Genomic DNA, 27825 nt, shown 5'->3' with positions numbered 1-27825 from the left:
TCTCTTGTAGGACATTCATTGTAGCACATTCTGGCAAGAGACTCTCTCTTGTAGGACATTCATTGTAGCACATTCTCGCAAAGGAGACACTCTCTTGTATCATTCTTGTCTACAGTTTGGTATACAGTGTTGCGCTCTTGTGGTGTTTTCTCTCTCTCTCTCTCTCTCTCTCGCTACAACAGAGGATCAGGACCATACTAGCACGGCATGGGAGACGTCCAGTTAGAGTACTCACCATGGAGGACATTGAGGATATCCGCCATCGACCGATGAGAGACATCTTTGGATAGTGATGTGTATGATGCTTACCTTTGTTGCTGGAGTTTTTCTCCCAGATGTTATCCATTAGGAGCTCCTAGTACCGTACTTTTCCTCAATAGTTGTTTCAGTTTCAGTTAGTTGTTTAGTTGTTTTTAGCTTTTCTTACACAGACATTGTATCAGATCCACCAATTGTTGTAACCTTTTTGGTCTCATAGGTCATTTTGGCCTTCTGAAGACGTTAATATATCATTTCATTTCATTTCTCTCTCTCTCTCTCTCTCTCTCTCTCTCTCTCTCTCTGAGTGAGGTGAGTGAGTGGTCAGTGGTGGGTGTGGTGTGAGTGAGTGGCCTGTAGGGATACTGCGGTGCTAGGTGGTGGTCGGAGAGCACGGTAGACAGTGTAGAGCATAGGTCTTGTATGTCTAGCCAGTGAGGTTGGCTCATCCTTGGCGGGTATACTTCCCTGAGAGGATCCACGCTCCCTTTTCCGCAACCCTAGTGTTTGTGTCGGTAGTCCTCGAGTTTCCTAGCGAGGACTGGCGGAGTTATCTACAACTTAGACAAAATTTGGCGATCACGAACCCACAATCTCCCGCTCCGGAGGCGAGAAAACTTAGGTTCCCCTAGACCTATGACCTTTGTCTCTTCTTGTTGAGACATTGGTGCAAAAGAGGAGACCAGAGTGAGCAAGAATTCTATGCAATCCCATACTACTGCTTCTTCTAAGAGCTCTTCTTCTTGAGACACCCTTGAATGGGGTTGTTACATGCGGAAGCTTTGAGATGCTTCTTTCAGCCCTAAACACTATCTAGAACATGCTGATGCAAAAACGCAGACAGAAGGGAGAGTAGAGAGAGAGAGATAGCTGGAAATTCAGTATTTCATATGGTACAAAAGTGTACATAGCTCCTTGCAGCCATGAGCTGCCCTGAAAAGGTAGTAAAATACCTAACAAACTCCTAGTACTATGACCCAACCAACAAGGGGCTGAATGGTCACAACAATGAGCACCTAAGCCTTATATACGCTGGAGATTATCTCATGGCCAACTGTTGGTCGGCCAATTCCTGGACAAATAAATCACATAAATGCTACAGCCGACAGGAATATTGCCTGTGTCCCTCCACAAGATACTCCACTGTAAATGCTCCAAAATCTGGTTCTGTTCTGATCTTTTCTTCTTTATCTTGTTGCCTTCTTAGGGTTAGCCTCTGAGATAAGCATGTACATGTGTGTGCACATGACATCCCTCTTTGCTAAGCTTGATGACGGGATTCCAATCTGCTTCTTGGATGACTGTCATCATCCCATTCTATTCGCGGAGTCCCTTTGTCATCCTTCCTACTTTGGCAATCTTTTCACTGAATGCCCGGCCCGGTCTCCAAATCCACTCTCACTTTGAATAAGATCTGTGCATCTGTTCCATCCAGTCCCCAATCCGTTCCTGCCCTGTCTTTGAACACCGTCTCGGTCTTCATTCCTGAGAAATGAGTCTGGCACTCTCACTCCACCCCTTGGAGGATCATCGTCCCTTGGAACCGTTGCCCGAAAGCCTTTCCTGGTTCATAGGATTGCCATCCCCTTTGGGCTTTGTGGAACACCACCAACCAACCTCTTGGGATCTCTTCCCGGTCTTGTGTTCCTTGCCTTGGGCTTCGTACCTATGCACTGTCCTGTACCTTGGACCTGTACACCTTCATATGGGACTGAATCAGGGATTAGCCTTGCTGAGCGTGATGCTCTGATACCAATGTTACATGTGGAAGATCTGGGATGCTTCTTTCAGCCCTAAACACCATCTAGAACATGCTGATGCAAAAACACAGACAGAAGGGAGAGTAGAGAGAGAGAGATAGCTGGAAATTCAGTATTTCATATAGCTCCTTGCAGCCATGGGCTGCCTTGAAAAGGTAGTAAAATACCTAACAAACTCCTAGTACTATGACCCAGCCAACAAGGGGCTGAATGGTCACAACAATGAGCACCTAAGCCTTATATAGGCTGGAGATTATCTCATGGACTGGCCGACTGCTGGTCGGCCAGCTCTTGGACAAATAAATCACATAAATGCTGCAGCCGACAGGAATATTCCCTGTGTCCCTCCACCACCGTAAATGCTCCAAAATCTGGAACTGTAAATATTCCACAGCCACTTCCACCAGATCTTGTGGTCGTTGCACATACGAGAGACCCCTTACTTAAAAGCAAGCGGACTACTGTGTAGAATGGCCGGATTGGGCTCATTTGGGCAGCATCCAAAACTGGTTGGACACAATCAAGGTGGCCGCTCTTTGCTCGGATTGGCCATGTGAGGCAGCATAATGCAAAGGTGAGAGGTGGCGGTTGCGAGAGAGGGTGCCGGTGGGGAGTGACGGGAGGGGGTCGGTTGAGTTGACGAGATGGGTGAGGAGAGGGGTGGGTGTCACCATTTGGTCCATCTCCATTTCTGGAGCCACTTCTATGGGATTGTCACTCCATAGAGTGGCCAGATTTGTGCCATGTTCACATGGGGCCAGGCTAGTGTCCCATGTGAAAGGGCCAGTTTTATGGTGTCACATGGACGGGAGCCAAATCAGTGCCACCCGTGTGTGACCATTGCTGCGTCACATGGACGGGAACCAGTTTCGTGTCACGGTGTGTGATTTGCTTCGTGCTATATGGACGGGAGCCTGTTGGTGCCACCCGTGTATAGCCAAGATAGTGTCTTACCTATGGGACTATCACTCCATAGGAAGACCAGGACATATTTATTTATATTTGTCGTGCTAGTTTTGTGCCCGACAGGAACCTCTTGTACAAGTTTCATGAAAGGGAGATTTCATCCACTATTTGTGCACATGCATTTATGCCTGCATGCATAAATTTGTTTTTGCATGACTTGTTTGCGTGTGTCTGCCTGTTATGCCGTGCCAGCTCACTGGACGGGAATGCCCTCAGTGTACCGTGGAATGCTGTTTGCTGACTTGGTGGTGTGGCGTGTGAACAGGTGGTAAGTATATTCATTTTTTCCTTTTTAAAAGGTGAAATCCATAAACTAGAGTGAACCTTAATTTGTCATAAGCTAATGTGTACACACACACGTAAAGTTGGGCTGGACATTTATTTCCTAGTGTGGGTGCCCATAAGTATAAATTTTGTATTAAGGTATTATAACCTTGGATAAGCCTTTCTTTTGCATGGAATATTTCTTTAAATTTCACGTGGTGGGTTGGTGGTTCCTTTGCCTCCTCACGGCTGCCCACGCCTGAAGATAGCTGGCTGCACCTGCCTACTCTCCATCGCATGTACCCGCTGTCCATCGACTGTACTTGCTGTCCATCGCATGTACCTGCTGTCCATGCAATGTAGAGTGGTGGGTTGGTGGTTCCTTTGCCTCCTCACGGCTGCCCACGCCTGAAGATAGCTGGCTGCACCCGCCTACTCTCCATCGCATGTACCACGCCTGAAGATAGCTGGCTGCACCCGCCTACTCTCCATCGCATGTACCCGCCTACTCTCCATCGCCTGTACCTGCTGTCCATCGACTGTACTTGCTGTCCATGGCTGTACCAGCCCAGGTGTACCTGCTGTCCACGCCTGCTGGCTGCCCTTGGTGTACCTATTGTACCTACTACAAGTACAGGTACCTGCATAGTACTTGGTTGGTTGTACTTGCACACTTGTGAAGAACCTAAAGTGCTTGATTGTACCTGCTACAAATAGTACCAGTTGTATCTGGATTGTACTCACCGTTCTAGGTGCTCTCTTATTCTTTTTCTCATTTGAATAAATCTGAAAATTGCTAATTTAAATTCAGGAAATGCTTTAAGTTGTGTAGTGCAGGAGCATGGCATGTATATGCTGACCATGTTCAGGAAAATTCTTCCTGGTGTGGCTAGTGTATTTCCTTGTGTGGTGTTGTTAACCGCGCTCTCAGAGCTTCTGAGAGCCAGTGAAGGCTAAACTCACCAGGGAATTTGGGAGCAAAGCTCATTGGGGCGAACGAGGCCACGTTTCCTCCGCGGTGTACTCCTTGGCCTGCGTCAATACGGGCGTGCCTGTTGGTGTACGGTCCTGGAAGACCAGTGAAAGGCAGGTGTCCACCTAGTAAAGGTGGGAATGAGCTTGTGATCTGGGGCTACTCTGCCCAACACCTCTTCATCGACTTGAACCCATTCTTTTTGGTTGTTTTCGCTCCCTTGTGGAGAAATTTGGCCTGTCTGGCCCATGACACTTGTACAAATATAGATACTCCAAGAAATACAAAAAGTATTGAGGGGGGGGGGGGCGGCCCTTTCCGGCCCCAGTGCTGGTGTCATTTGTATTCTCAGTATTTCCAATTTCTGTGTTGTTGATGTTGTTTCCATTGTTTAATAACATTTAAATTAAGTGTTCTAAATATGTATATATTGTCTTCTGATCTGTAGGGCTCCTGTTGGGAGCAGTCACAGTGGACATGGTTGGTGAGGGGGTTGGTCGGTGAGGGCGGGAGTGTGGGGTCGGGTCGGGGGAGAGAGTGGGGGCATGGGGGCGTGGGGTAGTTGGTCAGAGTTGGTCTATGCGGCAATCATGGTAGTCCAGGAGAAGACAGATCAGCGAGGTAAAGTGAGAGATATCTCGTGTGCAATTTGTGTTGGACGAGATGGGCATGAACTTGCTTGGCCTGAAGCAAGGCCTTGATTTGGTTGCAAGCCTTGAGAAGGGAGAGGTGAGGTTGTTGGTGGGGCAGAGCCGCGAGGGGGCGTTGGTTGGCGAGGAGAGGGGGTGAGTGAGTAAGAGGGAGGGGGGGGGGAGCTGTGGGGGAGTCGTAGGGCGCGAGAGGGGGGAAGGGGTGACGGTGAGGAGAGGGAAGGGGCGGGTGGGGTCAGTGAGAGAGAGGGGGCAGTGTGTGACGGTGAGAAACGGAGGGAGAGAGGGGGGCGATGGTCGGTGAGGGGGGAAAGGGGGATGGCGATGGTCGGTGAGGGGGGAAAGGGGGGGGGGTAGTCGGTGGGGTTGGGGGACGATGGTCAGTGAGGGGGAAAAGGGGGGGGGGGTGTGCTGCGCACGAGCGAGAGAGAGGAGAGGCTAGTCGGTGAGTTGGCCGCACGAGAGAGTGAGGGTGGGTGGGGGGGTGCTGCGCATGAGCAAGAGAGAGGGGAGGGGCTGGTCGGTGAGTTGGCCGCATTAGAGAGTGAGTGGGAGGGGGGGGGGGTACTGCGCACGAGAGAGAGGGAGGGGAGGGGCTGGTCGGCTATGGTGGGGTGGCAAAGGGGGAGAGAAGAGAGGGGGAGTGGGGTGAGAGGTTTGGGGGGGGGGGTTTCGGTGGGGAGTGAAGAGAGGGGAATGGTTGGTGGGGTGAGGGGGAGAGAGATGAGGGGAATGGTCGGTGGGGTGAGGGAGAGAGAGAGAGATGGAAAGGGGGGGTGGTTGGCGACAGCGGTCGGAGGGCACCGGCGGTAACGACGGTTGGAGGTGCACCGGCGGTGACGGTGGTTGGAGGTGTCGGAGGGCGCTGGCGGTGACAACAGTCGGAGGTGCACTGGTGGTCAAAGCCGTCGGAGGGCACCGGCGGTTGGAGTGGTCGGAGATGTCGGAGGTGATGGTGGGAAGCTCTTGGTGGAGTGTGGAGGACCTGGAGGGCCATTGTGGATGGTGGTTCTGGTGTTAACATCATGCCTGAAGCTACTAGGCAAGTCTTGGGTCTCCAAATTACTGAGCTCGCTTCCTTTGCCATCTGAGTGGTGGACTAGCAAGAAGTGATGCCCTTGAGACTAGTCAGGTAAGTTCCGATCACTTTTGAGGGATTAGTATTTGAAATGAATTTTGTGGTGTTAGACCTCCCACCAGCTAGAGGGGCCTATAGTTTGAGACTATCCTTGACCTCTAGGAGAGTCCCACCGTGATCGCCAAATTTTATCTTTTTCTTTTTGGTAATTTTTGTTCGTGGTGAGAGGAGTGTTGTGTATGCCCCCGAAGACTAGAGCTTCTAGAGGTGATTCATCCCTTCATTCTCCTCTTCGAACCAGTCGTCATAGGGTTCTTCCTCGTTCCCTTACTCTTCACTCATCATCTTGCTCTTCTAACCCTATGGCAGCTCCAAGGCCAGAGCCATTGGCTATTGTCCTTAACCGCGTGTAAGTTAAACTACCAACCTTCAAAGGTACCGTCACTGAAGACACGGAAGACCATGTGCGGCGGTTCCTCACCATGTGTGACTCAAGAGGTCTCAACCAAGATGATGCGCGCTTGGTCTTGTTCCCGACAACGCTGGAAGAAAGTGTTGGCCGATGGTATAGTCAATTTTCCGTCAACCACTTCCCGGATTGAGCCACCCTCAGGCTACAGTTCTTGGCTACCTTTCAGCCTAGGAACTACTTCAACCTCATTACTCAAGAGCTCAACCAACTCTCCATGAAGGCAGGGGAGTCAGTGGCCCAACTTGTCACAAGAGCTAAAGTTTTGGTCGCTCGGCTACCCCAAGATCCTAGAAACTACATGCCGCAACAGTGGGTGCTTCGAGCACTCCCTACTCAAATGGCAATGAAGATGAGAGACCCTTCCACCCCAAGGCACCCTGGAAGACTTCCAAGACAGAGCTACACAACTGGAGAATGCTCGCCTCGTGGCGGAGCGCAGTACCTCTTGGTCTCCAATTATCCCTGGCATGTCTTCGGCTCCTCCAACTGTTCCTCTAGCCTCGACGGTAGCTTCTACATCCGCTTCCATGGACGAGCTAGCCAAGCTCAAGAAGGAGCTTGAAGATTTCAAAAGGTCACAACAAGAGGATGCAGTCGTGGCAACGCTCATGAAGGAGATCGAGCAGCTCAAGGTCAAAGATCCCAAGACGAGTCCATGGTGCCCAGTATGTAGCTCGCAAGGCCATCTTCCAAATGATTGTCCCACCAAGAAATATTGCTCCTTTTGCTCAAAGGCGGGGGTCATGAGGACAAGAAGTGTTACTACCTCAAGAGTCAAGGGACTTCGCCTTATGCAACAAGTTAATCAAGGTGCCACCCCGCTTAATCTCTTCGCCAAAGACTACATGGTGACCCCAACCAATAGTGCTTCAACTTCTGCCCAGGCCCCTAACCACCAGCCAAATCCAACACCCTTCTTGAACCCTCAATCAACTGGAGTAGCTACCCCCCAATCCCAAGCTTATATTAACCTTGTTACCAGTGGCCCCTCCTACTTAGCTGCCCCACATACCCTTCCCTTCCCCATGGCTACTTCTGTACAAACCCCAAGCCACATCATCCCAACAAGTCTCAAGAAGCTCAAGTAGCCACGGTAGCATACACCAATACCCCTCATTCCGGAGCAACCCTAATATACAACCCCCTGCCTATGCAAATCCCATATCAAGCAAGCACTCTCCCAACCTATCAATTGTACCTCCCACCCGTGCCGGTCCCACAAACACCCCAAGTCTATCAAAACCCACCCCCGGTGGTCTATGCAGCAGCTCCTCCAATACCTCTGGCCGCTAACATGTATGGGGCCCGGCCTAACCAAAGGTTCGCCAATTGCCGTCCTCCCAACAATCCAACCCGGCCTTTTATATGCTACCGTCATAGGGGGAGCGGCCACATGCAAACTCAATGTACTGTACCAGAGGGCTCGCCCCCATGCCTCCATTGCTCGGAGAGCCGAGACCACTACGCCCAAGATTGTCCTAGAACCCCACTGGTTAACATGGTGGAAGTTGTGGTTCCACCTCCCATTGTTGCTGGCACTCCAATAGTGGCAGTGGTGCCACCTCCCACTGTTGGTACTCCAATAGTGGCAGCCGTCACCCGGTCCAAAGGAGCCCCAAAGACACCAACTTCTCCTCTTGATGGTGCAGTTTACCCATCCATTGTGGAATAAGCTTATAACAAGGCCGTGGAGGAATTCATTCAAACACCACCCATGGAGAAGGAAGCGGTTGTTAGAAGTCATCTCCTGTCTATATATATACACCAGGGCCTTTGTTGTGGGTGTGCCCGCCCTTTGTAGGTGTCTTATCATTTTTCCTCACTCCCCATATTTTTTCCCCATTTTTCTCTACTTTTTTGTGGCTTGGGTGGCAGTCCCGTGGTGGAAGGTGGACCTTTGAAGCTGGCCGACTGCATCTGACATGCTGCTGCTGGCTGTTTGTGTTGCTTCAGTTCTACGAAAAAAAACCCCCCCCCCCAGATGAGCTGGACGACACCATGCTTCTGGGGCTGACTGGTCCTCATGGCTGGTCGTGGAGCTTTATGCTCTGTTGGCTGCCCAACAGGAGGCCGACTGCTGTAGGGGGGCCATATAAAATGACCCCCAGTCCCTTGCCACATTTTGTATCATTCCGGGATTCTTTTTGTGTATATAGAGCAGAGTTACACGCCTCTCTCTCTCTCTCTCTCTCTCTCTCTCTCTCTCTCTCTCTCTCGCATTCTCCTAGTAATAGAGCTCCATCCCTTGCACACCCAGATTCAGCTTTTTTATTCAGTACTTTTTCATTTTGTTGGGATGACAGAGGATACCCCATACAGGTACTCCGATTTGTCTCATAGGCCGAGTTCGGTCTTTTGGAAGACGTTAATAAAATCTTTCTCTCTCTCTCTCTCTCTCTCTCTCTCTCTCTCTCTCTCTCTCTCTCGTGCTGTTATTTTCTGCATTGCGTTTTGCTCGTGTTCCAAGATCTGGTCATCATCTCCGCTGCGTATTCTGACATGGTATCAGAGCCTAGGCTCTAGACAGTTTTGGGATTTGTGTGAGCAAGAGGGGGACTGTTGTGTTGCTGATTGGTGGACTGTTCGGGACTGTTTGGGGAGAGGAGGAGCAAGAGGACGGTGTGATTTGCTGGACAACCACTTGCAGGTGTAAGTTCTTCTTTGTTTCCACCTACCCACCCTTTTTTCAGAGTACATCCCCACAATGGCAAATCTATTAGAGATGGCCGAGAGGCATGTGAAGATCCCGACACTCCCCACGTTCCTGGTGAACCGTCAGTTGGACGGGAACAACTACGACATATGGAAGGTTATGATGGAATCTGTTTTGGAGTCTTTTGACCTCGCTGATTTTGTCGTTGTTGGGGTTCCACGGCGGAAGTAGAGGAAGGGGAGTTACCGTCGATCCGAAGGGACCGGGAGGCACAGGCACAGGTGTGGGATCGTGTCAATGCCAGGGTCCGTTCGTTTATCTTCCTCAAGTGCACACCGCAGGTAATCAATCATGTAAAGCATATGACGCTGGCCAGAGGTATATGGTAGCATTTGGCTTCTCTTTACAACAGGATATCGCCCATGAAGAGGATTTCCTTGGAAGTACAGATGCGGGTTATGAGCCCTACAAAGTCGGCGACAATGCGGGAGCATATTAACAAGCTGCAGGCTCTTTAGCAAGAAGTTCTTCAGGCTGGGAAGGAGATATCGTCAGAGGACATGGCCATAACGTTGCTGTCACACTTGCCCTCTCAGCTTGCTAGAGTTCTGTTCGACGGAGGATAGTACGGTGGACCTCTTCACGAAGTCGCTATCTCAGGATTTGGTCAAGCGGCACCCCAGCTCCCTGTGGTTGGTTTCATAGCCACGAGCTGAGAGGGGGTGTTAGAAGTCATCTCCTGTCTATATATACACACACACCAGGGCCTCTGTTGTGGGTGTGCCCACCCTTTGTAGGTGTCTTATCATTTTTCCTCACTCCCCATATTTTTTTCCCATTTTTTCCTATTTTTATGTGGCTTGGGTGGCAGCCCCGTGGTGGAACGTGGACCTCTGAAGCTGGCCGACTGCATCTGACATGTTGCTGTTGGCTGTTTGTGTTGCTTCAGGTCCACGAACCCCCCCCCCCCCCCCCCCAAGATGAGCTGGCCGACACCATGCTTCTGGCCGACTGGTTCTCATGGCTGGTCGTGGAGCTTCATGCTATGTCGGCTCCCCAATAGCAGGCCGACTGCTGTAGGGGGGCCATATAAAATGGCTAAAATGGCCCCCAGCCCTTGCCACATTTTGTATCATTCCAGGATTCTTTTTGTGTATATAGAGCAGAGTTACATGCCTCTGTCTCTCTCTCTCTCTCTCTCTCTCTCTCTCTCTCTCGTGCTGTTATTTTTTGCATTGCGTTTTGCTCTTGTGTTCCTAGATCTGGTCATCATCTCCGCTGCGTATTCTGACAGCGGCGCCTACCTTGGTCATTCCCCCAACCACCATACCTTCAAAGGCGGGTGATGGGTCTACCCAACCCAAGGTTAGTAATTTAAGCTGGGAGGAAGTGTTGGCAAGAGCAAAGGTGGAAATCACCCTTCCTCAATTATGTGGTTTGAGCCAAGAAATAGGAGAGCAACTGCTAGGCTTGGTCCATCATTGGATGGATTCGAAGGCAACTATGGATGAAGCCACATCTAGTAGTAGTGGGCGATGGCCCAAGCAGCAAGCAAGGGTATGCCTCACTGCCCCAAAAGTGACCGATCACCGAAGCCCGAGAGTGATAGCATAGTCACAGCAGGGAATGGGCATTTTTAGACTCGAGAATGTTGGGGATGGTAGCATCTTCTCGTCCCATGTCACTCTATAGTCACAAGGAATGGCCATTCTCAATCTTTTCCGTCCCCGTCCCCATTTCGCGTCCCATGTGACTATGGCTGATAGTCTGCGTGGGAGAAACTCAAATTGCAGGGGCCATTGTGGATGGTGGTTCTGGTGTTAACATCATGCCTGAAGCTACTAGGCAAGTCTTGGGTCTCTGAAGTACTGAGCCAGCTCCCTTTGCCATCCGAGTGGCGGACCAGTGAGAAGTGATGCCCTTGGGACTAGTCAGGCAAGTTCCGATCACTTTTGAGGGATTATTATTTGAAATGGATTTTGTGGTGTTAGACCTTTCACCAGCTAGAGGGACCTACAACTTGCTCATCGGAAGGCCTTGGTTGAAGTCAACACAAGTGATCCATGATTGGGGCCAAGACAACTTGTATATCCCTAACCCGGGGGGGACGGTGACCTTGCCCTTGGAAAAAGGCCCTGATGAGAGTGCAAGGGGCACTGCCCTACATGACATGATTTCCATTCAGGAGGAAGGATCTAGTGACAAGGAAGAGGAGGATGAATGGCAAGGATTACCAGTGGATGAGGCTTGGGATCCATTCGGCTCAGAAGGAGAGGCGGTAGAACCTCTATGGAACTGGTTAAATTCCTATGAGGGGTTCCAATGCAATATGGTGGACATAGCGGAGTTGGACCCAGACCCCTGTCATGTGCTTACACATGTACATGCTTATCTCAGAGGCTAACCCTAAGAAGGCAACAAGATAAAGAACACAACACCATTGCATTTTGCAGCATGTGAAGGATCATCTCAAGGTGTTAAAGAGCTTTTGGCATGGGGTGCCGATAGGTTGCAGAGAAACTCTCAAGGACACAATCCTTTTTTCATCGCTATGCAATGCCATAACACAGCATGTGCATGTGCAGCTTTTCTCTTTGGTTGCAGAGCCCTTGGTATGGCCATCTTCGTGGCAGTTTATGAGCAGTCTTGACCCTGAAGCAAAAGTTCTGTTGGAGGCTGCCTTGGCACATGCTAATGATGCTTGGGAGAGGCGGATCTTTTATGTACTGGCCATGGCCAGGTTTCATTTTGTATCTTCGTATGCCTGGACTTCGTGCCGAAAGTTTTGTCCAGACGAAGTGGCCAGTGATTATTGTTTAGATTGGTTTTGTGCTTTTGTTGGTGTCAAAGTAACCTTCCTGCCGGATGCTTTTCCCGGGGGAGGACAGTGGTAATACAAGTAGTGATGGCTTGCTGGATGAAGTGCCCAGGAGCTCTCAGTACAATCATTTTTTTCACAGCTCGCTTGCTAGATGAAAGTTGCCAAGGAGCCTAGTTGAATCATTTTTATTATTTCTCTGTCTCCCCAGAAGATTTGCCTGGAAAGATCATTGTATGCGGTATGCCTGGGAGCCCACTTGTTGGATGTTTTGCCCGGAGTCTAGCTTGTCAGAGAACCACCTGTGTTTTTTCTGTGCCATTCACCGGGACGGTGAATTGAGTAGTAGTGGGCGACTTGTGGAGGGGAAGCCAGGTCCTCCACACTCCACCAAGAGCTTCCCAACATCACCTCCGACATCTCGGACCGTTGGTGCCCTCCGACGGCTCCGACCGCGGGCACCCTGCCAGTGCACCTCCGACGTGGTCATTGTCAGCGCCCTCCGACATCTCCGATTGCCGTCATCGCCGGTGCCCTCCAACGGCTCTGACCGCCGTCACTGCTAGTGCCCTCCGACCACTTCGACCGCCGTTGCCGCGGGTGCCCTCCGACATCTCCGATGTGCATGGCCAACTCCGATGGCACTCATGGAGGCAACACCCCTCTCCCTTTCCCAAGGGATAAAGGGATGGCGAGATCCTCTTGAGTACCATCTTCCTTTTCGTGACGGAAGATCTTCCCTCTACACTACATGATGAGGGTTGGGACTTCGAGGAGAGGGACACCCAAGGAGGAGATAAGGGGAGCACTCTCTCGGTAGTAGAGGAGACACTCTCTCTTGTAGGACTGAAACTCGCTGAGGTTGCGTAACAAGCTTATCACTGCTAAAATCACATTAATCCACTTTTAACCATGGCTGAAAATTGAAGTAAAACTTGTGAATTTTCAGCCAACAATACTTGAACCAAAAAGATGTAAGAATAAATGAGAGAGAGAGAGAGAGAGACGACACAGCATAGGCTCGAAACGACTGAGCCCCTTCACAGGAATATGAATTATTCCTCCAGAATTTTACAAGTGTATGGGCTGATTTGAATCAGCATCCGCCATCAAACAAGATAGAAAACAAAGCCTTTGGAATCTCCTAGTTTGTATGTGGTGGCCTACCACACACACACAAGTGTTGGAGAAACTCACCCGTTTGTGTGCCACCCCAATGGCCTACCAATGGGTCACACAACCGGTTCTCTTGTGGCAAGGATGCTCACAAGAGTGAAGTCCTTTGATGAGGAAAATCAGCAAGCTCTTCTTCAACTCTTCAAAGCCTCTTCTTGAGTAGCACCTCCGTCTTCACATGATAGTGTTCTCTCTTGAAAAATGGTTCTCTACACTTGGTAGAGAAGAAGCTAGTCTTCTTGCCTTCCTGCTCTCAAAAATGCACAAGTTTAGATGAACTCTCCTCTTCCAAAATGAAGGAAATTCACCTCCTTTTATAGGTGAATTTCTTTCTAAAAAGCTTTCTTAGTTCAAAATAGAAAAAGATTACACATGTTAGGTTGCATGGGATACTTTTACACATGTTTTAGTTTGCATGGGAAACTTTTACACATGTTTAGTTTTGCATGGGAAACTTTCCTTTGTCAACAAATAGAAAGAGTTAGTTCTCTTTCCCTCTTTGGAAAATAGAAAGAGATGCTTATAACTCAAGTTCTAAAACGAATTTGCATGTGCAACTGAAGAGAGTTGCTGAGATGGCCTGGGTGAGTCGCCACGTCGCCTCACAGGGAAAAAAAAGTTTTTTTTTAATTTTTATTTTTTTTTAAAAAAAAATTGCCTGGGGTATTTTCTTTCGCTCTGATTTTGATTCCAGCCTCTGTTTTCCCAAAAGATGAAGGGAAAGGCCTCAAAATCAACCTCCAACTTAAAAGGTACATATCTTGTAAAACTATCAAAATTGAAAGTAGTTTAAGTAAGAAACATACTTAACCTTCTACAAAATACAAGTCGCTAGATCAGCAACCAGTATTATGCACAAGTTCGATGCTTTAAGATGAATGCCTAAATGTTTAAGCGTTCTCAAAATCAGCATCCAATGCAAGATCTTCAAACAGCTTATTATGCATGTGCTTAAGGTGAGTACCATCCGTTCCATACACTTGTATCCATCTATACGCTCTCCCATAATGGTAAGAGTGCATAGTCCATCATCCTTATGAAGCATGTCCAATCATATTTCCCCACTTCGGGATGGAAGCATGTCCAATCATGCATGCAATATTATGCTCTCCCATTTTGGAATAGAAGCATGTCCAATCATGGTTCCTTGGAAAAGAACACATGTCCAATCATGAAGTCTGCCATGCTAGGTCAGACAACATGTCCAAGTTTTATTAACTTCAAAATTCTTGATACAAAATTCCTTGTAAGCTGATTAGGGTTTTGGATTGGGGATTTCTCACAAATACAGGCGGGTGACATACCTCCCCCCTGTATTGCAATTGTCCTCAACTGAAAGGTATCGAGATAAGGATTTAATAAATCTGGATAATCTTCAAGGTCTTCTTGATCCATCCACTGAGCATCAAGGGGTGGATAGTTCTTGAACTTTACCAGGAATTTCTTGATAATCTTTCCTTTAGGTGCTTTCCTGTCTTTATGATATACAACCTGTTTAGGCTGTAATACCTTTATAGTCTCTTCATGTACTTCAGGTGGATCTTCCATCATTGGAGTAGAAGGTACCTCTCCATGATATGGCTTTAACAAGCTTACATGAAAAGCGTTATGAATTTGCCAATGAGAAGGCAACTCAAGACGAATAGCCACATCATTAATCATTTGTTTGATCTTGAATGATCCATAATACTTGTTAGAGAGTGTGATGAATTGACTCTCCTTTCCCTTCTTCTTTTTCAAGCGTGCCTTCTCAAACTTGAGAAGCACCCACTAGCCCTCCTTATAGTCAGTCTTCCTTCTAAGCTTGTCAGCAGCTTTCTTCTGCTTGGCTTGAGATCTCTCTATGGCTTGATGCACTTGAGTGAGCATCTGGTCCAAGTCTTGTACAAATTCATCAGCTGCAAATATCTTCTCTTTGGTTTGCATTATGGGCAGCAAGTGCGGCCTTCCATAAACTACTTCAAAGGACGCTTTTCCTGTAGAACAATGAACAGTGTTGTTGTATGCGAACTCCACAAGAGGCAAATACTTCTCCCAAGTTGCTTTCTTTTCAGCACAAAAGCACTTTAGAAGATCTAAAATCTGTAAGTTGACATTTTCACTTTGTCCATCTATTTGGGGGTGATAAGAAGAAGAAAAATCAAGCTTAGTTTCCACATTCTCAAAGAGGGCTCTCCAGAATAACCTGGTAGTCCTCGGATCTCTGTCTCCCACTATGGACTTTGGAAGCCCATGATATTTGAAGATTTGAGCGAAAGAAGTAATGGCCATCTATTCGGCTCCAATTGCTTTCTTTACTAGAATGAAGTGAGCCATTTTACTGAACCTATCCACAATTGTCCATATGGCATCATTCCCTTTGGGAGTTTTTGGCAATCCAATAATGAAGTCCATGGCAATGCTTTCCCATGGTTTGCTTGGAATAGGCAAGGGTTGTAGTAGGCCTTGCAACTTAGCTCGATCAAACTTCACCTTTTGGCATGTGATACATTCACGAACAGATGCCTCAATGTCCTTCCTCATATAAGGCCAATAGAAATATCTTTCTATCATCTGTGTGGTAGGGAGAATTCCCCTATGACCAGCAAATGGAGGGGCATGGCATTCCTCCATAACTCTTTTCCTTAAATCTTTCACTATGCATAGGTGATCCTTCATCATTAAGAAACCTTCCCTTAGGAAGAAAGGCATCCTAATGTTTCCTTCTTGTAAGCAGTGCCATATCTGAGAAAAATCTGCATCTGTAGCATATAAATCACGCATTACTGTGAAGTCGGTGTGGTAGCCAATAGTGATGGCACCAACTTCAGGTCTCGTGGATAAAGCATCAGCAACCAAGTTGTCTTTACCCTTCATGCTCTCCACTGTAAAGTGAAACATGGACAAGATTTTTACCCGTCTCATCTACATAGGTGACAGCTTCTTCTGGGTAAGAAAGTACTTTAGACTTTGGTGATTAGTCTTGACCACAAAAGTATTGCCCAAGAGATAATGCTTCTAGATGGTCAAAGCATGAACCACCACAAGCAATTCCCTTTGATAGGTGGAGTAGTTCTTTTCAGCTTCATGCAACTTCCGGCTTTCATAGGCAACCGGTCTTTCTTCTTGCATTAAGACAACACCAATGCCTACATCGGAAGCATCACAATGTATTACAAAATCTTTATTTAAATCTAGCAGATGCAAAACAATATTTTTGCTGGCCTCTTCTTTCAATCTTTTGAAGGCAGCCTCCTTTCTTTGAGTCCACTTGAAAATAGCCCTCTTTTTGCACAAGTCATGCAATGGTTTAGCAATGTGTGCAAAGTAGCGCACATACTGCCGGTAGTAGGAGCAAAGTCTAAGAAAGCTTCTCACTTCATGGACATCGTTTGGAGTTGGCCACTCCACAATGGCCCTGACTTTGGCTGGATCCATCATTCGCACACCTGCTCGGAGAATGTGCCCTAAGAACTTGATTTCCTGCAAAAAGAACTCACTCTTCTTTGGATTTATATACAACTTATGTGTTCTGAGTTCTTGAAATACTATAGCTAAATGCTTCTTGTGTTCCTCTTCATTTTGTGAAAAGACAATAATGTCATCAAAGAAACTTCCACAAAATTTTCTGTGTTTATTGAAAATCCGACCCATCATTCGGTTGAAGGTCACCGGAGCATTAGTCAGACCAAAAAGGCATGACCAAGAACTCATAGAGACAAAAGGTGGTGCGGAATGCAGTCTTTGGGATGTCCTTCGGTGCAATCCAAACTTGATGATACCCACTTTTCAGATCAATGCGGCTGAAGATTGAAGCTTCGTTGAGTGTATCCAAGATATCATCGATTCTTGGAATAGGGTATCTATTCTTCACAGTGACCTTGTTTAGGGCTTGGTAATCCACACACATGCGGAAAGAGCCATCCTTCTTTTGTACCAGCAAGACTGGCGAGCAGTAGGGAGAGTGGCTAGGTCGGATCAAGCCCTTCTCGAGCAGTTCATTTACTTGTCTCATGATCTCCTCCCGTTGTGAAGCACTCACCTGATAAGGAGCTTGATGCGGAGTCGAGATTCTTGGAATGAGATTAAGAAGACCTTGAAGATTATCCAGATTTATTAAATCCTTATCTGGATGTCTTTCAGTTGAGGATAACTGCAATATAGGGGTGAGGTATGTCACCCGCCTGTATTTGTGAGAAATCCCCAATCCAAAACCCTAATCAGCTTATAGGGGAAAAATAAAATAATTTTTTTTATTTTTTAAAAACAAAAATAAAAAAAAATTTACCCGGGGGATTCTCGATCGCTCTGATTCCAATTCCAGTCTCTGTTTTCCCAAAAGATGAAGGGAAAGGCCTCAAAATCGACCTCCAACTTAAAAGCTACACATCTTGTAAAACTATCAAAATTGAAAGTAGTTTAAGTAAGAAACATACTTAACCTCCTACAAAATACAAATCGCTAGATCAGCAACCAGTATTATGTACAAGTTCGATGCTTTAAGATGAATGTCTAAATGTTCAAGCATTCTCAAAATCAGCATCCAATGCAAGATCTTTAAACAGCTTATTGTGCATGTGCCTAAGGTGAGTACCATCCATTCCATACACTTGTATCCATCTATACGCTCTCCCATAATGGTAAGAGTGCATAGTCCATCATGCTTATGAAGCATGTCCAATCATACTTTCCCACTTCCGGATGGAAGCATGTCCATTCATGCATGTAATATTATGCTCTCCCATTTTGGAATAGAAGCATGTCTAATCATGGTTCCTTGAAAAAGAACACATGTCCAATCATGAAGTCTGCCATGCTAGGTCAAACAACATGTCCAAGTTTTATTAACTTCAAAATTCTTGATACAAAATTTCTTGTAAGTTGATTAGGGTTTTGGATTGGGGATTTCTCACAAATACAGGTGGGTGACAAGGACATTCATTGTAGCACATTCTGGCAAGAGACTCTCTTGTAGGACATTCATTGTAGCACATTCTCATCACAGAGGAGACTTCTCTTGTATCATTCTTGTCTACAGTTTGGTATACAGTGTCGTGCTCTTGTGGTGTTCTCTCTCTCTCTCTCTCTCTCTCTCTCTCTCTCTCTCTCTCTCTGTGAGTGAGGTGAGTGAGCGGTCAGTGGTGGGTGTGGTGTGAGTGAGAGGTCTGTAGGGATACTGTGGTGCTAGGTGGTAGTCGGAGAGCACGGTAGACAGTGTATAGCATAGGTCTTGCATGTCTAGCCAGTGAGGTCGGCTCATTCTTGGTGGGTATACTTCCGTGAGAGGATCCACGCTCCCTTTTTCCCCACCCTAGTGTTTGTCGGAAGTCCTCGAGTTCCCTAGCGAGGACCAGCGGAGTCATCTATAGGGATAATGGGTGTGGTGTGTCCTGCAGCTCATCATTCTATACTTAGAGTTCATTGCACACTAGTGTGGGAATTCGGAGCCAAGCAGATTTCTTTGTTGTTCATGGTGGCATTGTGTTTCAAGGAAACAGGTTGGCAGGTGCTCTTCCCGAGGTGTATCTGATACTACGCACTATTGGAGTGTCTATGGTTACATCTTCATTAGCTTATCTTCTTCATACTTTTTTGCACAGTGTGAGCTACAGAGGGAGTGTTAGAAATTGTGCATCTCAGTGTTGTGGGGTCATGACTATTTATTGGTTATTTATGTCCTTTTTCTGGTGATAGTAGGTCGTGAGAGCCTGTCGGTCAGCTCTACAGCAATCGACCAGCTTCCTTTGCATCACTATAAAAGGGGCCTCCCATTTTCACTTGTTGATCATCTAACCTATTCATAGGCGCATGTCCTACACCATCTAGTGGCTGGTATTGCCATTGTAAAAGCCTCTTGCTACATAACATGATGTTCATTGTGTGATGTCTCTCTCTCTCCTTTGCCCTCCCTCTCTCCTATGTTTTGCTTCTGCATTGTGCATCTTTATCACCCTTCAATGGGTATTTGGGAACCCATGTGGTATACAGTGTACCTTTTTTTCTATTTCACTATTCTCTCTCTTCCAAGATAATACACCGGCTTCTCTTTTGTACTTACAATAAAAGTTCCTCTAAGATTCTGCATGCTTGAGCTTTTGAGGTGTATAGAAAGAGCCTGAAATTTTCTCTCTTTGGTGGATGGTTTACTTTGCTTTGATCAGAAACTCGTGAAGCCTCCCACCTCGGGTGGATGGTTTGATTTGCATTGGGGAAGAACTCGTGAAATAGTCCGACCGGTACTTTTGGTGGATGGTTTATTTGCACTCCAGGAATGAGCCTCCCACCATGGATCAGCAAGAGGATATTGGAGCACCAACCTAGATGGACTCAGATGCAATGCTTTCCTCATCAAAGGCAGGCGCACCGGTCCCTGCTTTGCAACGAGTACTAATCAATTCATTGCCCAACTTGCAGCTATGGTAACTGAGATGATGCAAGCCCAACAAGCCTCCTCCCGCACCCACCCGTGCATGAGCACCCGTCCAACCTACCCCTCAACCTCTCCAAATTGCTCTAGAACATCAGATTGTTTTGGAACGACTTTGACAAGAGCAGAAAAAGGCTACGGAGGCTTTACACCTCTAGTTTGAGGTGGAAGAGTCCAAGCAGCAATGTGAGCCAGGACAGGCAAACTTGGGATTGGAATTTGAGATTGAGTGCATCCTTTGGGAGGACACAGACAAACGACAAAAGACGGAGTACCACCAACTTCAAGAGGAAGAACGTCGACATGAAGAACACACTACGTTCTTCATGTTGGGGTAAAGGCATTATGCCCACCCTTATAGTGTGTACTAGCCCATAAGTTGTATAGAACATAGTACACTTAGTACTTTTAATGTACTAAGTGCACTATGTGTATTGAGCAAATATACATGTGTGATAGGGGAGTCACACACTCATACTTCTATGAGTTGACTTATCCCCACATATCTCTCTCTCTCTCTCCCCCTTCTTCTCTCTGTGTATGTCTCCCACATGAAACCCTAACTCTCATCTCCCTTCAACTGGTATCAGAGCTCTGGTTTTAGGGTTTTGTTCTCAAGGGTGCAGAGCTGGAAATTGACTGCAGAAGCCCGACCAGCAAACCATCTAACGCCTCCTGCAGCCCCTACGTCAGCAGCAGACTACGCAGCGCCCATCAGCCATTCCCTTGGTGGTGGTTTCCGTCCAGCGGTATAGACGGTTCCCTCGCATTTAGAAACCTTCTGGTAGTTTGGCTTCTTCGCGTTGGCTTCGCATTGGCGCTGATACGCTATCGTTGCGAGCTTGTGCCATCACCAAGCAAACTTGCGTGTAGCGAAGCGATTGCGCCCCAGCAGCAGCACCGGCTCAAACATCATCGTCTCGCTGGAGCCGCTGGATAAACACGTGGCGTGTGTAGCGCTGTAGTGGAGGTCCCCGTGGAGGTCCCGTCGTGTGTAGCGCTGGCCAAGGCGTAACAAAGGGCACGCTTATGTGTCCCCGTGGAGGTCTTGTCGCCCACCACAAGGAGAGCTACGCACCAACGCCAACATCGCACGCATACGCCTGCTTCTCGGGAGATTCACCCGCGAGCTTCTATTGGAGTTTCGAGCCTGGAGAAGAAGCGACCAGGCATACGACTAGAGCTCCTCAGCTATCACCTTCTGCACAGCAGCAGCAGCAGCAGCAGCACGACGCCCCCCAACACCCCCTTTTCCTGCAGCAATACGACTCCTCCCTTTCTGCAACATTAATCAGAAATTACCTGAGGTATTTGCTTCAATTTTGGAATTTGCATGTCCAATCATCAATTGAGCAGGTACAATCATCAATTGAGCAGGTATAGGTCCAAATTGCTCAGATTTTGAGCAAAATTGGCAACAATTAGGTGACATTGGTCACATTTAGAGTCAATTTGCAGGAAATTGGATGTCAAAATTTGGGGCTTTTGATGTAATTGTGCCATTGGGCATTCATACATGCTGTATGATGTGAGCAATCTCACATTCGGGCCAAAATTGCAGGAAATTGGAATGCAAATCAAAGGGCTTTTGTGCCAATTGGGTTGATTTGCATGCAGGCATTGGCATTTGATGCTTTGGGCAATGTGTTGATGCCTGTCAAGCACTCAATGTGCCTGTAAATCAAGGGGCTTTTATGTATTGGATGTATATGTGGCCAGGGGGAAGCATTGTGAAGACTCTGGATGCCTTCATGTGCATTAATGTACCATGTATGATCAGAAATTGATCCTGAATCAAGGGGCTTTTCAAGATTTTATGCTTGTTGAGCTTGGCAAAGCAGCAGGGAAGACTTTTATGCCTTGAACCCTTAGAAATCCACTTGCAATCAAGGGGTTTTTGCTCAATTTCTGTCCAGGACTGTTGTATGCAGTGGTGAGGACTGTCAAGGTCTGATTTTCACTCATTTGGACAGCCAGGAGAGCATTTATTGCTGCTGTACTTGTTGGTACAGATTTGGTACAACTTTGTACAAGTTTTGGCATGGCTGTACATTGATTTGAGTGAAGAAAAGGCTCATTTTCAGCTGCTGTACTTGCCGGTACAGATTTTGCTGTACTTGCCGGTACAGATTTGGTACATCTTTGGTGAGCACTTAGTATTGTTGTACAGTACTTTGGAAGGGGAACAGAGCACATCTAAGGTGCTGTCCTAAATCTGCAGCAACCAGATTTTGGTGATTTTATCACATTCAGTGGGAGTAGAGTTGCATTTGTGCTTCCGCAGTGGGAGATAAACTTTGGGAGAACAACTGTGAGCATTTTGTGTGCTTTTGGTGCTGTGTTTGCACATCTTGCAGGGAGTCAGGCATTGACAAAGGTTGCATATTGCTATGGCAACCACAGGTGAGAGCTCTTCATTGCTTCACATCAAGAAGCTTGAAGGCTCGCATAATTATGACATTTGGCAAACCCAGTGCTATAATGTGTTGCTCCAGAAGAAGCAGCACAAACCCATCAAAGAAAGGGGTGTAATGCCCGCTTCTCTTACTGCTGAAGAATGGGAAGATATGGATGAGCTGGCAAGATCTACTATCATGTTGTCTGTGTCAGACGCTTTACTTTTCAGCATTCGTGAAGAGAAGACAGCTTGGGGAATGTGGCAAAGATTGCAGGACTTGTATGCCCAGCAAAGTGCCTCAAGCAAAGTGTATTGGTTGAAGAAACTCATAGGTCTTCAAATGAAGGAAGGGGCGTCTATGACAGCCCATCTAAATGAGTTTAATGGTGTTGTCAGCCAGGTCATCAATCAAAAGTTGGCAATGGACGATGAGTTCAAAGCCACCTTTCTCTTATGCACTTTGCCAGAGAGTTGGGACACATTCAGGACAGCCACTAGCAATTCAAATGCTATGCTGTCATATGCAGATGTGGAGGGTGCTCTTCTTCAAGAGGAGATGAACAAGAAGAATAACTCTGTTGGAAAGTCCAATGCAATGAATGCACGTGGGAGATCCTAGCAAAGGGGTAAAAGCCAAGAACGGGGAAGGAGCAAGTCCCGCTTCAAAAAGGACTTGGAATGCCATTATTGTGGCAAGAAGGGACATATCAAAAAGCAATGCTACAAATGGAAGAATGATCAAAAGGAAAAGGGCAAAGGAAAAGACAAAGACAAAGATGAAGCCAAAGATGCAAAGCCAAAGGGCAAAAGTGGAGTCAAGATTGAAGAAGTCAATGTGTCACATGCAGGTGACAGTGAGGATGAAGTCCTATTCACGTCTTCACTCGATGCCCATTCACTTCTTGCAGGAGATGGTCATGGTATGCACTCATGGATCATTGATTCAGGTGCCTCCTTTCATGTCACAGGTTGCAGAGACTTGTTTGTCAGGTATACTGCTGGCAATAAAGGAGAAGTTTATTTGGGTGACAACCATGCATGCAGGATTCTTGGCAGAGGTGATGTGAGGCTTGTGTTTTCAGATGGCTCACAGCTTATGCTCCATGATGTCAGGCATGTGCCTGAGATCAAGAAGAACCTGCTTTCTACTGGACAGCTTGATGATGCTGATTATGTTACCACATTTGGTCGTGGAAAGTGGAAGATTAGTAAGGGCTCACTGGTTGTTGCCAGAGGCTCTAAGGTGGACACTCTTTACTTCATGCATGCTGGTGTTTGTCACCATGTTAATGTAAATGCAACCGAGCTGTCGAAAATGGCATAGCCGGTTGGGACACATGAGTGTCAAAGGAATGGAGCAATTGTCTCGTTTTGGTTACTTGCCTTCTTTAAAGTTCTCAAGTTTTCAGTTTTGTGAGCATTGTATATATGGCAGGCAACTCCAGTGTCTCCACAAGAAAGCTCTTGGACAGAAAGATGCTCAGTTAGAGCTTGTGCATACAGATGTATGTGAGATGCCTTAGCTTTCTTTGGGAGGGGCAAAATATTTTGTGTCCTTTATTGATGACGCCACACGCAAGGTGTGGGTTTATCCTCTTCGTTTGAAGAGTGATACATTCTCAGTGTTTGAGAAGTTTGTTGCTCATGTTGAGAATCAAACTGGCAAAACACTGAAGGCTTTGCGTTCCGACAATGGTGGAGAGTATATGTCCAAACAGTTTCAGGACTTTTGTGATGCTAAAGGCATCAAGAGGGAGCTCTCTACTCCTTATGATCCTCCACAAAACAGGACAGCAGAGAGGATGAACATGACCGTTCAGGAGAAGGTCCATTCTATGTTGTCACATGCTGCGTTACCTCATGGTTTTTGGGCTGAAGCTGTTATGACAGCCGTTCATCTTATAAACAGGTCACCTAACACGAGGCTTGGTGGAAAAGTGCCAGAGGAAGTATGGACAGGGAAGCCTCTGTCCTACAAGCACTTGAAAGTTGAGAGTGTTTGGTTGTGTTGCGTACGTGCACATACGCAGGGAAATACGCACCAAACTTGATCCTAAGTCTCACAAATGCATATTCCTAGGATATGGTGACAGAGGTGAAATGGGGTATAGACTTTGGGATCCAGTGAATAGAAAGATTATACGCAGCAATGATGTCATTTTTGATGAAACATGCATGTATAAGGAGCCTGCAAGGCAACAGGAGCCTGGCAGAGTCATCTTTGATGATGATGGACATCATGGACAACAACAAAGGGCTGTAAATCAGCCATTACAGCAACAAAACCAGCCCTTAAATGGTGCTGAAAATGGTCCAAATGGACAGCCAGAGATGGCAGAAGATATCCCTATGGATATCCCACAGTTAGAGGAGATACCGGGCATGATCTTTCAACCTTATGGCATGGAACAGGAGCCATTAATAGGTGATATGCAGGCTGGACAGCAACCTGCAAATGATGGTCATTGGGTACGGAGGTCCATAAGACCCTCCAGAGCCCCTGACAGGTTTGTTCCAGGGGTTGACTACTTGATGCTCACTGACTGTGGGGAGCCCTCATGTTATAAGGAGGCTTTACAGAGGGCAGAACAAGGCTCTTTGGGAGCGTGCTATGAAGTCAGAGATGAATTCTCTGCACAAAAATGGAACATGGAAGTTGGTGCATTTGCCTACAGGCAAAGAAGGTTTTGCCATGCAGGTGGGTTTACAGGCTCAAAGTTGCACCTGATGCAAAGCCAAGATACAAAGCCAGGTTAGTGGCTAAGGGCTTCAAGCAGGAATATGGTGTGGACTTTGATGAGATCTTCTCTCCAGTGGTCAAAATGACCACACTTAGAGCTGTATTAGCTTTGGTTGCTCATGATGATCTGGATTTGATTCAGATGGATTCACGGTGATCTCCATGAGGAGATCTATATGCAACAGCCAAAGGGTTATGCAGTGAATGGAAAGGAGAAGCTTGTATGCAAGCTGAAAAAGAGTCTTTATGGACTCAAACAGGCACCAAGGGAATGGTATCATAAATTTGATACATTCATGAAATCCCAGGATTTCAAGAGAAGTGACATAGATCACTGCTTATACACCAAGAAAGCTTTGGATGGCAGTCTATTGATCCTCATCTTGTATGTTGATGATATGTTGATTGTCGGGAAATCTCGTAAAGAGATGTATGCCTTGAAGAAGAGGCTGCATCAGACCTTTGATATGAAGGATTTGGGTGATGCAAATCACATTTTGGGTATGCGGATACTTCGGGACAGAAATCAGCATGTGTTGTATTTGTCTCAGAAGGAATACATTGGCAAAGTTTTGCAGAGGTTCAATATGGACGGGGGGAAGAAGACTAGTACTCCTTTGCCTCCATATGTGAAACTCAGTGCTATGGACAGCCCACAGTCAGATAGTGGGAGGGCTGATATGGCCAAGATTCCGTATGCTTCAGCTTGTGGCAGTCTCATGTATGCCATGGTTGCTACCAGGCCGGACATTGCATTTGCAGTGGGAGTGGTTAGTAGATACATGGCAAACCCTGGCAAGAAGCATTGGGAAGCAGTGAAAGGCGTCATGAGATACCTGAAGGGCACACATGATATGTGCATTTGCTTTGGCAAACAGGATGCATTAGTGCATGGTTACACAGATTCTGATTATGCCGGTCATCCAGATAACCGGAAGTCTACTACCGGTTATTATGTGTTTACATTCACAGGAGGTGCTGTGTCATGGATATCCAGGATGCAGAAGTGCACTGCCTTATCTACTACAGTGGCCGAGTATATTGCAGCCCCACAGAGGCTTGCAAGGAGGCATTATGGCTATCTCGGTTAGTGGTTGATTTGGGTTATACATGGGATATTCCATTGTTGCATTGTGACAGTTAGAGTGCCATCCAGTTAGCAAAGAACCCTGTCTTTCATGCAAAGACGAAGCATGTGGATGTGAAGTATCACTTCATCAGAGAGGTGATAGAGAACAAGCAAATTCAGCTTGTTAAGATTCATACGGATGACAACCCGGCTGATCTGTTGACAAAGAGTTTGCCTCCAGAGCGGTTTGCTCATTGCAGACACTTGATGGGCATTGGATGAGGCCAGTTTCAGCCTTGATATGGCCTTGTATATTATCATGTACATGCTGATTTTTCTTTTCCTTCATTTAAGGGCACTTTGCCTTTAAGTGGGAGGTTGTTGGGGTAAAGGCATTATGCCCACCCTTATAGTGTGTACTAGCCCATAAGTTGTATAGAACATAGTACACTTAGTACTTTTAATGTACTAAGTGCACTATGTGTACTAGAGCAAATATACATGTGTGATAGGGGAGTCACACACTCATACTTCTATGAGTTGACTTATCCCCACATATCTCTCTCTCTCTCTCCCTTCTTCTCTCTGTGTGTCTCCTACATGAAACCCTAACTCTCATCTCCCTTCACTTCAGCCAACTTTCTCAATCGACCCATGCTTCCCCAAGCCTTGTCAACACTTCCTTGAAAAGGTCATAGTTAGTAAGTATGACGGTAAGCTTGACGCTACTGTGTTGCATTCAAAACCCTTCCATTCACGGAGAAAGGGTAGAAGCATTCAAAAAAAGATTCCATCAATATTGGCAATCACAAAGAGACCTTGAAAATCAAAAGGGTACAAAAAGTATTCCCATCAAAAAAGGGAAATATTTGCATCACGACTCAAGGTCTGTGGAGTTGAGACTATTGAGCCACTCTTGGACCCACCAGTAGGTGTGCGGATTTTGGCTTGAATCCCATATATCATGAGCCTCTCGACACCACTTGTCAGCTAGAAGATCGTCATTTGGTGAAGACAAGGAGAGCTCGTTACCCCAAGACTGAGCACCATCCTCCCTCATGAGATCTTGGACCATGCTTCTCCGATCATCTTCTAGCATGACAACTAAAAGAGGGAAGTATCCAAGCCAAAGTCGTTACTGTTGACCAGCTCCCTTTAGGTAGCCGAGTTGAATTACCAACCTAATGCTCTGATACCAATGTTACATATGGTGAGCTTGATTGTGATAACGCACAACAGGGCCTTCTTTATACCTTTATGTGGTGAGAATCTTTAGCATCCAATTTGGAGAGTAGAGAGAGAGAAGAGGATGAGAATGAGAATGTAGAAGACGACACAGTATTGGGTCACCCATTGAATCCCCCCCCGCCCCCCTGCAAGAAGGAGCATTTGCTTATATTATTCTTTGGTGAATGTTGTACAATGCTTGAATAAACAAGCAATATGAATGCCCAACGCAAAGACGAGGAAGACCGTACGTCCGCTGAGTATCCACCTATAATAGTTCAGGTAGTTGTGTGTTGTGCATGTGTCTCTTTATTCCGTAGTTCTCTATCGTCTCTATTATTCACTTGCACATTAGGCACAAGTGTACCACAGTTATTGGGAGCCAGTGCTGTGTCAGTGTACCATCTCTCTTGTTCTCTTCTCTTTAATATTAAAGTTAATGTACTGAAGTAGCTAATCACATGCCTGAATCACGTATCTTATGCTTGCCTATGTGTCAATTGTTCTAGATGGTGGCAGGTATAGAGATTCTATTTTTGAAGCTTGTACAAATATTTTGAAGTTCTAGATAATGCAGCCGATTACCATTGTGTACTAAAATCTTATTTGTTTCTAATAAATCTTTTTCAAATTCTTATGTGGTTTTACTAGGGTTGTATCCTTGCTTTTTAATAAGCGCACGCATGTGCATGCGCATGTACGCACATAAATAGCTTATTTAGGAAACAGAAAGCTTTTGTAAATGTCTCATGACACGGGCAACATTATGTCTGAGGGAATTTGCATGGATGTGCCCAATTTTACACGATCTAATACTAATTTACACCCAATATATGAAGTTAAGAGTTTATTGGGACCATGTTGACACTACATGTGGTTCATATTGCACGTTGCTCATAAAGTCTTTCCCCACACAC

The 27825-nt window shown here is 46.6% G+C and overlaps 1 protein-coding gene across 2 annotated transcripts in view; it reads left to right on the top strand.

The window, feature by feature from the left end:
• The window catches only part of LOC147626943 (uncharacterized), a 73635-nt gene that overhangs the window by 10575 nt on the left and 35235 nt on the right, over positions 1-27825 (top strand). The window lies entirely within an intron of this gene.

Source organism: Cibotium barometz, chromosome 21 (genome assembly GCF_041138505.1).
Source record: "Cibotium barometz isolate CiBa-2024 chromosome 21, ASM4113850v1, whole genome shotgun sequence".
NCBI lineage: Eukaryota > Viridiplantae > Streptophyta > Polypodiopsida > Cyatheales > Cibotiaceae > Cibotium > Cibotium barometz.
This window is presented reverse-complemented; position numbering and strand designations above follow the sequence as displayed.